At 40.1% G+C, this 13,350-nt stretch overlaps 1 long non-coding RNA gene across 1 annotated transcript; it reads left to right on the forward strand.

Moving 5' to 3' along the window:
• Positions 1–10,536: 10,536 nt before the first annotated feature.
• On the forward strand, positions 10,537–13,265 carry LOC140659754 (uncharacterized). Its single transcript, XR_012045208.1, has 3 exons — positions 10,537–10,670; positions 11,975–12,144; positions 13,244–13,265. It is a non-coding gene; the product is annotated as an uncharacterized lncRNA (long non-coding RNA).
• Positions 13,266–13,350: the final 85 nt, after the last annotated feature.

Here is a 13,350-nt window from a genome sequence, read left to right on the forward strand (position 1 = left end):
GCGGGGCTGGATGCGAAGGCCGCTGTGGAGGGCACGGACAGCCCGGCCGCGGAAGGCCCGCAGCGGCCCTCGGACGCCTCAGCCCGGACGGCCCTGGCAGGTGCCTGCACTGGGGCGCGGTGCCCCGCTGGTGGCCCTTCGTGGCGCCCTGGCATGGGGCCTGCCGGCCGCCCGAGGGGAAGCGCTGTATTTCCAGGGAAAAGGAGATCCCTTGCCGCTGCCTGAGCTCCACTTGCCGCTGCGCTGCAGGAGCCGGCCTGCCCGCCCCAGCGCCACCCGGGCTTCGCGCATGCGCGCAGCTCACCCCCTCTCTTTGCGGGTGGGGGGTGCTCCCCCTCCCCCCAGGTGAGAGGGGAACGGTATCGCTTAGCGCCCGGCGGGGCGGGGCCGGCTGAGGGGGCGGGGCCGGCTGAGGGGGCGGGGCGAGGGGCGGCTGCCGGCGTGGCCGCGGCCGCGAGGGGGCGCTGCGGTCGCTGTGCCTCGCGGAGCGCTGCGCGGCGGGGCGGGCCCGGCGGGGCCCGGCGGCCCAGGTGTGTGCGGGGCGGCGGCGGTGCGGGGGAACGGGGCACCGAGTGGGGTCAGAGGCGGGCGCCCGGCGGGGCCCGGCGGCCCAGGTGTGTGGCGGTGCCGTGGCGGTGCGGGGGAACGGGGCACCGAGTGGGGTCAGAGGTGGGCGAGGGCTGGGGGCGGCGGAGAGGTCGGGGTCGCGCGGGCGCTCTGAGGCAGCTGAGGGCGGGCTCTCCCGCCTCGGTGTGCGCACCCAGATGCCGCGCCAGGGCTGCTGAGCTGGGCGTTAGAGTCTGTTTTTCTCTTTCGTGGAAGATGGAGGGCGTGAAGTAAACTGCCTCCTTCCTCCCTCGGGTACCGCAGCCCCTCCGTGGCCGTCAGTCAGGAGCCGTGCAGCGGCGGGCGCTGCATTGCAGCCGGTTGGAAAGTTCCTGACAGGAGAGCTGCAGGTGACGCTACCCGCCCCGCCCGGCACCGACGGGTTTCAGGTGCATCTTGCAGCAGAGGGGGTTTAATAATGCATTGCCCTTGTACCTTCAGATAACTTTATCTTTGCATTCAAGCTTCTTCACAGCCTGGCCAGTAGTGCTGCAGACGTTATCCCATTTTGAAGGCAGCATTCAAACCCCGCTTGGGTTTGTATTAATGCCATATGTGGCTGTAATGTACTTGTAGGATAAATCATTCTGCCCCTCAAACAGCAGCGCTTTATGAAATGAGAGGTCTGGGAATTGCATGAGTGACGCCAGGCATCACCCTGTTGTTACAGCTTCCATCGTCTCCAGTGCGTGACCGTGTACGAGAGCACCAGCCTCGCTCAGTCTCCACGCTGTAGTGCTGGTCATCGTGAGTCCGTGTGTTGGGGAAAGCCTGAAGCGCCTGTTGACTATCCTGTGTCGTCGTGCTGCAGGAATTGTCTGTGTCTGACTGCTAGAAATAAAGTAACTGGATAAATCTACTGTAATGATAAAGAATTCAAGTGGTTAAATTGAGCTAAAAGGTCAATGACCATTGAGATGAACTCTCTTATAAAAGTTGGGCAGGAAGCAATTCTGTGACCATAAAAATAATGTCATAGCAAAAAAAGGAGGATGTAAAAGTGAAATCAAAGGTAAATGTGAATAGGGCTTTGGAGGTGGTAGACCAATGCACCATTTTATTGATAATGAGATACTTTATTAGGTTAGCTTCATTTTAGTTCCAAAATAGTACTTCACATAGAGACTCATAATTAGTTTTTATAACAGTTTAAAAAAAATGTCGCAACCTTTAAAATAACGCTGGTACCTCTCATACGTATATTAATGATTTGTGATAAAGTATTTATGACCAAATGTAAGTTTTAAGCTTTGTAATTAAAGATAATTGCTTTAATGAGATTTTCTGTAATTGTAACATTATATCGAATACCAATTATCATACGATTTAAAAACCCTCTGGAGAAAATCTTAGAAATCTTAGTGAGCGCTGCACATCTCATTTTCCATGCATTGGGCTTAAATTTGTACCCTCTGTGCCTAATTTGTTGTTTTCTTTAATTGATGTTGTTGCATGAAATTTTTCCTTTTTGGTCATTTGATACCCTGATAGAGATTGGTTGCCTAGCTATCACCTCTCTGTAGGATGTTGTTAAAAAAAGATCTTCATGTTGTCAGGTTAAAGAGCAGATAAGTACCTTCTAGACTAGCATGCTGATTGATTTGCATCTTCATAGCTTTTAGGTATGCAGTTGTATGTAGTATCGTAGAAAGTTGATTTGACCAACTACGTAACAGTCTGTATTGCCACTTTCTTTGGCTTTTTTTGATATTCCACTATTTTAACTACTGAAATTGCAATTTTTAAAAGTTTCTCTGCAGGTGGAATGCCTCCTGTTCCTCAAGTGGCTCAACAGATTAGCCAGGAGCAAAGCCAACAGCAAAATGGACCAAACTGGTCAAGTTTGCATAGTTCCTTACCTGCTCCACACGGCAGGAACCCGGCTTTTCTTCAGCAGGTACAACCAGCAGGCTGTGATAAGAAGCACATGCTTTTGGTCCCAACTCCAGTTCCTGTACAGCAACAGGTATCAGATTTGCATAGTATATTGTATGTGGCTTTGAACGGCTGGTTTTTGTCTTTGTTTGTATTGTAATTGCTGTTGTCGTCTATTCTCCACCATTAAATAGTCTGCCTGAATACTGGGAAGAGAGTATCCTCAGAGCGGTAACATCTGTCTTGTTAAGAAAGTCTAGACGAGATTAATTTTTGGCACTTTACCGCTATTTTCTCTGGAAATTTTACTTCTGTGAAGAACATATCTGTTCATTTATGTCATTTGTGATGGCTACCCAACTCTCAGTTTAAATATTCTTGTGCTGGATTTTCGCTTTCATTGAATCAAATTAATTTCATGCTTCAAAGTAAATTTCAAACGTGTGTGGAAGGTTGCAGGTAAGTAAGTTACAAGGTGCAGCAAGAGGGAACAGCGTGCTGACCTCTCACTGTGTTCTGGCAGTGTTGTCCTTTGTGTTTTGTATTGAGACTTCGTGGATGACAGAATTTATTACTCCAGCCTGGGGAGAAAGGAGCGAATAGTTTCAGTAGATTTTGCAAAAGACTTTACCAAGCACTAATAATTTGCTTTAGAGAGCTGCTGTATAGCACAGCTGGGTATAAATCTTTCTTTACAGTAAAACTTTGTCTTAATTTAAATTTAGAATGCTCTGTGGATAGCTGTGTCTCTCTTTTGGTTTTAATTGGTGGTGTAGATATGCCATATGATTTTTCTTGCATAAAGAAAAGGAATGAGGAGGAATCAGGCAGATTCTCTAGCAAAGTAGAATTTGTTCTCGTAATGAAATCCTAAAAGGAGATGTAATTAAGCAGAATCAACTATTTTAACATTTTATGCAGCATATTTAGAACAAGAGGGGAAAAAATCACAATGAGAATTTGTGCTGCTTGTGCTTACTTGCCAGCAGTTGCAGGACACTTAACGTGTTAATAAAAATGCCATAAACTAAATGTATTTTTATATGAACTTTTTAGGGAATTCTGTCCATCTGCCATTTGGCAGGGCATTTCAATTCTGTGAAAATTCTCACTGAATCAGCCCTGCTCTTCTGATGAGACATAGAGGTACTATATTTTAGGAGGAAAAAATGAAATTCTAAAGACTGAGTACCACTGCATCCCAAATTTCTCTACTGATTTTACATAATACCGCTGCATCACAAAGTCCTTCAGAGACTTTACATAAATCTGCACAAGATGTGTTATTCATTATCTTTTAATAAAGTGCAACTTCAAACAGCGTAGAATGTTTCCAAGGACTGAATAATCATTTTGATTGGTTATTCATGTAACATTTTTCACAGCGTCTCTGTCTTGTTTTTGTGTTGTGCAGTAGGAAACATAAGTTTAATTATGTTTACTTGAAGGAAAATGAGATTCTGCAGCAGATAACAGCACTGAGGAAAGAAGGTTTATGGTCTCTGAAGCGTCTACCCAAACTCCAAGAGGCCCCACGGCACAAATCACACCATGATTACCTTTTGGAAGAAATGCAGTGGATGGCAACTGATTTTGTTCAAGAAAGAAGATGGAAGATGATAACTGCCAAGAGAGTAATGTGAATTTGATATTTTCAACCTGAGAAGGGGGGAAGAATAGGCAGCATTTTCATGGTTAGGACGTGATCGCTGAGGGTGTGTGAGTTTTGGTTTGCCTCTCCACTGTGTTTTTAAAGTTTGGGCAGTACTCCTAAAGGGATTGCATTTTTTTTTTTCTTTAGAAATATGCTTGTTAGATGGAACATGGTGAAAACTTAAAATAATTTTACGGTTTTATTCAGCTGATTTTAAGTGTGGCTCGTCATCACGAGGATGTGATACTTCATAAGGAAACATGCAAGAAAAGAGAAGAGAAGCATCTGAGGGCTGTTGCTGCTTTTACTGCTAGAGAAATTGAACGTTTCTGGTCCACCATTAAACAGGTAAATGTAAAAAAATGAAAAAAAAAAATCTAAAGACGTACTGAATAAAAACCTATTGGACCATAACAGTGAGAATCTTACAACTGAGCTTTGCTCAGCCCAAGTGGTGAATATTATCTGTTGGTAAAGATAGCTTCATGTTATGGTTGCATGAGTAATTTCAGGCCTTATATGTCACGAAGGAGAGTGCTTCACTAATCCTGGTCAGTGCAGTTGGCTCGCTGCAGACTTTTAAGTTTTGATGTAAGTTATTCTTGGGTAGCTCTCGCTTATTATGTGGATGACTTCTATGCATGGTCAGTTTTGTACACACTGTTTTTTTCTCTGAGGGCTCTGCATTGTAGCCATGTCTGATGCCTGTCTTACTGTTGAAGAAATGTGAAGTAATTCGTAGCTGTATTTGAGGCTAAGTGCGTTCATGTTTGTCATTTCCTTCTGCTCTTTTTCCCTCCACTCTCTCTCGATTTTAGGTGGTAGATTTAAAACTGCAAGTGGAGTTAGAAGAGAGGAGGAAGAAAGCATTAAACTCACAGAACATCTCAAAAAAAGGTAATAAGAACCTAGGACTTTTTTTTTTTTATGACCTTTTTTTTTCTTTTGCATACTAGTAGTAGCAGTAGTATAAAATAAAAATAAATGTTTACGAGCTAGTATTTTGGTCTTAGTTTTGAGTCATAAATATCTCCTTTCTCTGGCTCGCTAACTTCCTGTAGCTTACTAAAGCTTTGATAAATGCCCTGTAAAGGCTTTTTGTTGCTGAGCTCTTGTTTGTATTAGGGTTTAGTTTTATGTCCCTTGGGGGCCATGCATGAGACTGAATTCACTAAAACTATCATGTGTGCACCTGGGTCCCACTGCCGTCTGCCCTTGTTTATGTAGTCAAGTTTGACAAACTTACAGTATTCTTCTAGTGTAGAATTATTGTGTTCTTTAGACCCTGGATTAGCTGCAAATGGCATCAAATCTGCTAATGAATTATTCATCTCAGATATGGCAGCACCATGATTTTTATTATTTTGTGCAGAAATAAGAGACTCTTTGAATAAGAAAGAGAGCCTTCAGAAGGAAGTGGTACTTCCAGATCTTCTCACATCTACTGTAAAGAAATACATGGGAGATTTAGCAGATGCAGCTGCTGCTGCAGAAGCGTTGTTACCCAAAGGCAGTGCTCAAATCACAAGAGCAGTAAAAAGTGATACTCCGTCTTTGTGGTGCGGCACTCTTAGGGAGTATCAGAAGACTGGACTAGAGTGGTTGGCAAAGCTGTATCAGATGAATCTCAATGGCATTCTGGCTGATGAAGCTGGACTTGGAAAAACAGTGCAAGTTGTTGCTTTTTTTGCACACCTGGCATGTAATGAAGGTATGAAATATTCTAGATCTTTTATTTTGTAAATCTATATTTTTAACAGTTCATTAGTGAATGTGTTTTCAGTAAAAGAAAAAAAAAGAATTGCTTTTAATATGTATAATTTAAAGAAATGTACCTGGAATAAATTTTATAAAAAAGGATACACAACTCCTTTCATTGTTAGTGCATGTGTATGTTGTTTGTATATACACAATTGCCTTTTCTTGTAAGTTCTGAAGTGGTATGCAGTCATTTCCAGTCACGCTGTACCTTTTATCTCTATAGGTAATTGGGGTCCTATTCTTGTTGTTTCACCAAACTTAAATGTGTTGAAGTGGGAGATTGAACTGAAACGCTGGTGTCCTGCTTTGAAAGTTCGTCTGTATCTTGGGAACCCAGGAGAACTTCTTTTAAAAAGACAGGTATTGTGGAACGTTGTTTCATCTACATGTGTGCTGGGTAACATAAGCATTACACAGAAAGAAAGTATCAGCCTGAGTCCTGGTTACACCATTGTGGTTAAAAACTTTAGTATAGTGATATCACAACCTAGTTCTTTTCTCTTTTGTTATGTAGCATATTGGAAGAATGAAGATATTTCCTCTTTTCATGAATTCTAGTTCATAAGCAGAGTTTGGTATTTACCAATAAAATCTGCTTTGATGACCAGCAATGTCTGGCTAGCCTTCTTGTGTATGTACTTACTGGCATGATGTCCCTTTGAATGGATATTTTTGACTAGTACCTAATCTCTGTATGGAGAAACTCACCTCTTTGCTCCAGTGACTTGTACCTCACTATTTGCAGAAGTTTATTAAGAAAATGTGTTGAATTTAGCCATTTTTTGGATGAGAAATTGATGCGTAATCCAGAAGAAGCAACAGGAAGTTTGGTGTGTATTTTGTAGCTTAGAAGCCATGTATGTGTTTTCAGCCTTCAAAACTTCACTAAACTTATTTGCAAAATATGCTGCTGCTTTTTTTTTTCCCCTCTAATTTTTGTATTTTCAACTTCCATAGTTACAAGGAACTTCTTGGGTTCCTCCATTAATGCTTTTACAACATACAACTTTTATCCCTCCTTTTGGGATGATGTGTCTTTTCCAGTTACTTTTCAATTTCTTTCCTTATTGGAGTCCTTCATATAATCTTAGATTTACTAGCAATTTTTCACTTCTCTCTCAAGTTTGTAGAATTGGGCCATATAAATCATGTAGTAACTGTTTCTTGCCTTGTGATCTGAGCAGGGCAGAAGAAAATTAACGAAATTGCCATAGCTTTGAGCATATTTATTCCTTTAGTTCTGTGAATTTTCCTTTAGTTCTTGCAATTTTGTTTCTTGTGTTTCTGATTTTTTATTTGCCTTTGAAAGTAAATATTAGGATGTTAATTCACACATTTGACAGCTTCTGCAATCAAGTCCATAATAATTTTGATACTTCCGGGTAGAATTTACCTAAAGATTGACACATACGAATCTTAGAGATTAGAATTTATCCATTAAGTATGAAGACTATTGATAACCTGTAACAACAAGTATAAGTATTCTGAAACATGTCCAAACTCTTCAAGGAACAATTTAAAAATGTCTAAGGAAAGATGGCTTTTCATTGCCACTTGTTTTTGGATTGCTGGGAAACTTGGCCTACTGTGTTTTGTAGGAAAAGTTTTTTCTTCTTTAAAAACCCAGTTTCTGTTAAGGACATTTTACATAATGTTTCAGACATCACAACCAGAGAGTTAAACTGAGCATTCTCTTCCCTTTTTGGATTTTGAAAGCTTTGAAGAACTGCACTGAGATAAAGTGCAAGATAATCTATTTTAATCCCAGAAGAGGAAACACTTAATAATCTTTGCTCTGAAAGCCATCCAAAAAGCCTTTGGGATTTTTGTGGTTTTATGTTGCAGGAATGGACTGACCCCAACAACTTTAATGTATGTATTGCCTCCTGCAAGCAATTATTTGAAGACTGTGAAGCATTCATGAGCGTACAATGGAGGTACCTAGTTTTGGATGAGAGGCAGAATGGTAATAATCTGACAGAGAAGCACTGGGATGCAATATTCAATCTCCAGAGGTCTGAAGCATTCATTCAAATTTTTCTTTTTGCTTTTGTCTGTCAGTTACTTTCTGAAATAACTTCAGCGCTTATAACTGCAGGTTTTAAAAATTTTCTTGCTGTGATGTAATTTAAGTTATGAAATAGATCTTACCTTAATTGTTATCTGCATTGTTCACAGTCATCATCGTTTACTCTTGATGGATACGCTTCTGCCTACTGCCTTAAAAGATCTGTGGGCCATTGCCTGTTTCCTGATTCCAGGGATTTCCCAATCCTATCTGGATTTTACGAAGGTAGCATCTGTGGAGGGGAATGAAGATCATTACCAGAGAGTTGCAGTGAGAGTGCAGAGAGTACGTCTCCCTTGAGGATAGTGTCTTAATACTAGTATCTCTTTCTCTGAGGAAATACAATTAGGAAATTATTGTTTTGTATTCTTTTAGGCAGTGCAGTCATTTATTTTGCGGAGGTCCAAAATTCATGTTGAGAAGCAGTTACCAAGGAAATATGAGCATGTGATTACATGTACTCTTTCTAATCGGCAGAAGTCAATGTATAAGGACATCTTGTCTCAACCAAGGTACATCTGTCAAGTAGTCCTTAATTGTTCATTCATCATTAAAGTTAGGAACCATTCCAGTTACAATAAGAGAGCTTGTTTGCTAGTGTGTTATTTCTAAGTGAGTCATGAGCAAACCTAAAGATTAAAGCACATTGGCATAATCATAGTGCTGTGCAGGCTAATCATGTTCTACACTTAGTGGTAATTGCATTCAACCATTTCTTCATTCTGTGTTTGTTTATTTAGATCTAGTTGTTTTATGAGGTGAAAAGAAGCGTAAATAAACAGTATTTGCAGATTATGGGACAAACTGTATACAAGACAAAATACTTATGTTAGACAATTGACCATGTGTCACAGTTTTTATCTAAATTTAGGAACTGAATATCCTAGGTTATATGTTACATTGCTTTTCTGATATGTCTAGTTTGTGTTTTCCAGTGAATTTGATAATTTAAAGTGATATTTATTCAGGTGTTAAAGAAAAAGGCCTTAATATTGACAATATGTGTTTCATATATTATCTGATGTCATTCATATATTATCTGACATCATTTCCATTTGAAATAGAGTGGTTTGAGAAATTCAGGGTTATGATAATTCGAGTTTTAAAATCAGAATATATTCTATGAATTATTAAAAGTTTGTGTGAAAGTGAGAGAAGCTGGAGGAATGGAAAACTGCATTTTTAAACTCATACTTTGCTAGGTTTGATAACTTGGTATTATCAGATCTATTCAGAAAAACAATTTGAGTGTGCAGAAAGACCTAAGCTCCTAAAAAGCACTGTTTCTTAAAGATAATTTAAATTATATTTTCATTTTAAATAACAGAACTCAAGAATGTCTTAGAAGTGGGCACTTTGTCAGTATCCTCCATATTCTGATGCAGCTGCTAAGGGTGTGTAACCATCCTGATCTGATAAGTTCCCGGCTTCCAAGTTCTTCCTTTGTATTAGACACGCTGGAGTTTACAACTGCTTCTCTAGTGCTGAATGCATTAGGATGGGATCTTTGGAAGGTGAGTAGGGAAGTAATTCTCTTGTGCTTGACTTGATTTGACTGGGAGAGCAGGTGGCTTAGGACATAAAATTTCTTACACATAATTCAAATTCCAATTAAATTTCAGAATCTGAATTGCTAATTCATTTATTTTTAGAAGCAACTGCTAAGACTATAAATAATAACTGCTGACTTTATGGTAGCACTGAATTTAGTAGGTATGCTGTGAATTTGCTGTCCTTGTCAAAGAAGGTCAGACTATTTTGCAACATTATTTGGTTTTGCTTAAAGTTCCCAATTAACCGAAACTGATGGGCCTTGGAATCAAGGGAAAGGTGCTGCTCTTGTCCTGTCCTGAGGAGCAGTAAGGGCATAGTTAAGCTGTGTACAGCTCTGGAGATGAGAAGCTGTCTCAGATTCCACAGTTTAGTTTTAACTATAGTCTGTTTGTTAAAGTTATATTACAAGGGATTTCATCCTTTTTTTTTCCTAGTGATTTCAGCAAGACTAGAGGCTTAAGAAAGACTGGACAAAGCTAAAACAGTAGCATTATGCATCCTGGGGAATTCAAATAGTTACTCCTTTAAGGCTGTTGGAAAAATGATTTTGGGGTGGGGGGACAGGGTGAGTGTCAAAGGCTTGTGAAGGAAGTAGGGTTACTGTATCAAGGTGGGAATGAATGAGTCTGGAATGACAGTTCTGCAAAGACAAATGTTTTAATTACAAGCATGGAATTAACTGCAGAGCTTGTAATTTGAGGATGCTGTCCTGTGTTTGACTCTTGGTAACATGAGCGTAATGCTCTATTTTCTTGGCGTAGGTTGCTCAAACCTTTTAAAGTAACGGCAGCTGCTCTCTGCAAAATCACGTGACGCTTGGCTCCTCCACGTTTTGGTTTAATTCTGGCATCAGCTGTGAGCTTTTTAATCATTCTCAGATAATGTGGTATTATTACTAGTATTATTTTTTTTACTGCAACTGAATGGTAGTAGAATATTTCTTTAGGGTTTTCTTTTTCTTTTTTGGTTTTTTTTTTAATAACTTAAGCATGCAGACTGGTCTCTCTTTGATGTGATTGGGATGGAAAACCAAATGACTTGCTATGAAGCACAAATACTGCCAAAACTGAAGGTAACTAGGAAGCTTATTGAAGAGATCTACTGTTCTGGTTCGTCACCCAGACTTGAGCCGATAAAGCTCAAACCAAATAGGTATGCAGTGTTTTGTTTATTTATTTATTTATTTTAAGTAACAGGTGAAAATGAGTGATATTTGTGAGGGCCGAGAGGGTTCATTCAGAAGCATTTGGTTTTCTTGCTATCTTCTGTTTCCAAACTGATCACTGCTGAAGACTGTCTGCCAGTCTTCTGAGGGAAAGCAGGCTGCTTTTCACCACTTAACAGTTCTTTTCATTTATGAAGGCTCAGTTGTGATCTTTCCTGCCAAACTCAATAGAGTTGAAGTCTGTTGTGTTTTTGATCAAAGAGTGGAAGTGACTTCTGCAGTAGAGTTTCCTAAGCAGAATAATTAAATCTTGTCCTTCTAGTTAATTTTAAGTCTAAGATGTGCTTGCAAAGCACTTAAAGAAATCTTGGGGGCAGGGGGGGGAAGAAGGGAAGAAAAAAAGGTGTTCTGTTAAATTTTGACCTTTCATTTTTGCTATTGACTCTTCTCTCTGAAGAGCAGTTGGGAGGGTTCATTTCTGAGTCTTGGAGCAAATGTAATTCTGCTGTAGAGCAATGTAGACTTAAACATTTTACAATAAATTAACCTGATAAGAGCAGAGTATGGTTACTGAAGCCCAAGACAGCTTGTGTAACACGCGGCTGTAACAGGTGACAAGGAGGATGTCCTGCACTAGATCTATTAGGCAGTTCTGCCAGAAGGGAGCTTTGTCAGCTAATGAAATCTAAGAATTGGAAGCAATAGCTAAAATATATATGTAAAGCAGAAAAAGAACTAATTCTTTTACTGTTTAGACATCTTTTAGTTTCCCTGAAGTAGTATACACGAAACAGTTATTGTGAAGTCAGCTTTTACAATTGCAGTATGTTTTTAAAACCAGACTGCCTGATGATGCACGGAAGTAGAGATCCCCTGCTTTTTGGACTTACATTGCACCTAGCCGTAGTTAAGACTTTGCTCCATTAAGAAGTTGGGTCCTTATTAGCAACTTTTGGGAAGTTTTCTTGCTGTCTCCGGACTCCAAAGATGATTAAGGAATATGGGAGATCTGTCATGCTTGTACCCCTCCACGTAATCTTTCAGAGAAGACTGGAGCCTCAGAGTATTTGGTGTACTTGCATTTTACAGTGTATTGTGTTTCTTCTGCATGTTGAGAGAAGCAGGATCCTTCTTGCTGTATGCTCTGCAGCTGGGTACCTCTTCTAGCTCAGATTATTGACTAAAAACAACTATTTGCTTTTTAACTTGATTTTGTACTAGGAAGAAGGGATTAACAACTTCCTCATGTATGTTTTTTATATGTGCAGAAAGACGATTTGTTAATTTTTAGGTTATTTACACCAGCGCAGTATGGACAGAAGCCCGAAGGTAGGACTAGAGACTTCTCAAGGTCTCAGTTGCAGCAGACAGTGGACACAGCAACAGTTATGGCAGATCATCATGAGAAAATACAAAGACGACAACCCCTTGCCATGTTTTCAGAAAATCGGTGTAGGAAAGGTGTGTTGTACATATAATAATCCATTGCTTTCTGGTTTGCTGTCTTTTTTTAAAATATTGCTTGAATTTGGGGGAGAAACGGGATTGTACTGAATGCATTTGTGCATTACATATTTGAATATCAAGTTCCATTAGCAGTTTTCTAACAGGAATTCCCTCACAAAATCAAAACAAAATTCCTTATTATCTATCTGTCTGTCTTTTATAAACAGAGTGATACTGTTGTGCAAACACTGGACATTTTGCTGGCAGTTGTGTTGGTCTCCAGGTATATCATCTTAATGAAACTCTCTCTTCAGACCTGACCTGCAGTGTGTGAGGCAGCTTTTCACACATGTCATTCTTAACTGACTGAGCAGATTTAGTCATCGTCACTGTCCCATTCTCTGGGTCTCTGCTGAGCCACTACTAAAGGTCATTATTAACTAGGTCTTTTTTATGTGATACAGCCCTTTGGAACAGACCATTTTCAGATGGTTGGGAATGTAGTGCAGTATTTCAAGCACCCTCTTTTTCAGGCCTTTTCTAAATTCTCTACGTAGTGATTTCAGCTGGGTACAGTATAAGTTTTTGCATGGTTGAATGGGAAGCATTCAGTATGAAGGGAGACTGAAAATTATATCTGATAATTATTCTTTTGTGGTCTTAACTGTTCTAAGAACTTCTTTCATTGCTACAAATGAATTGTGCAGGAAAAGACCTCTGATTCTGTGGTTGTCTTCCCCCAAAACTGTGCTTAAAATATACCTGTGCAGACTCCTGAAGCCCTTGCAAAGTTTGTACATTGTGAAATCAAATCAGTACCCATGTGAAATACCAGTCAAACTGTATCTAGGAAATAATCCTTTTTTTTTTTATAGGTCTACCAGTGGTACTGAGGGGAAGAATATTTCATGTGTAGTTTAAGAACACACAGTATTAGAGGCAGACCTAGTCCATTTGCAGTTAAGTGCAACCCAAGAGTTATGCCTGGAGTAAAACTGCCCTTCATTGGAAATAGGACACACTATATGCATGGGATAAGCATTCAAATTCTGCAGTGTACAGTGAGGAAATTCTTATTTTTAAACCTTGTACCTTTTTTGTCTTCTCTTAACAGCCAGCAAGATAGTACTTGGCCCAGTGGCTTCCACAGCTGGAGCACAAGAGAGAATTGCTCAGTCAGAGAAGCCTGTAACATTACAGTTTAGAGGGAAAACATTTACT

Source organism: Ciconia boyciana, chromosome 15, assembly GCF_034638445.1.
Source record: "Ciconia boyciana chromosome 15, ASM3463844v1, whole genome shotgun sequence".
Classification (NCBI taxonomy): domain Eukaryota; kingdom Metazoa; phylum Chordata; class Aves; order Ciconiiformes; family Ciconiidae; genus Ciconia; species Ciconia boyciana.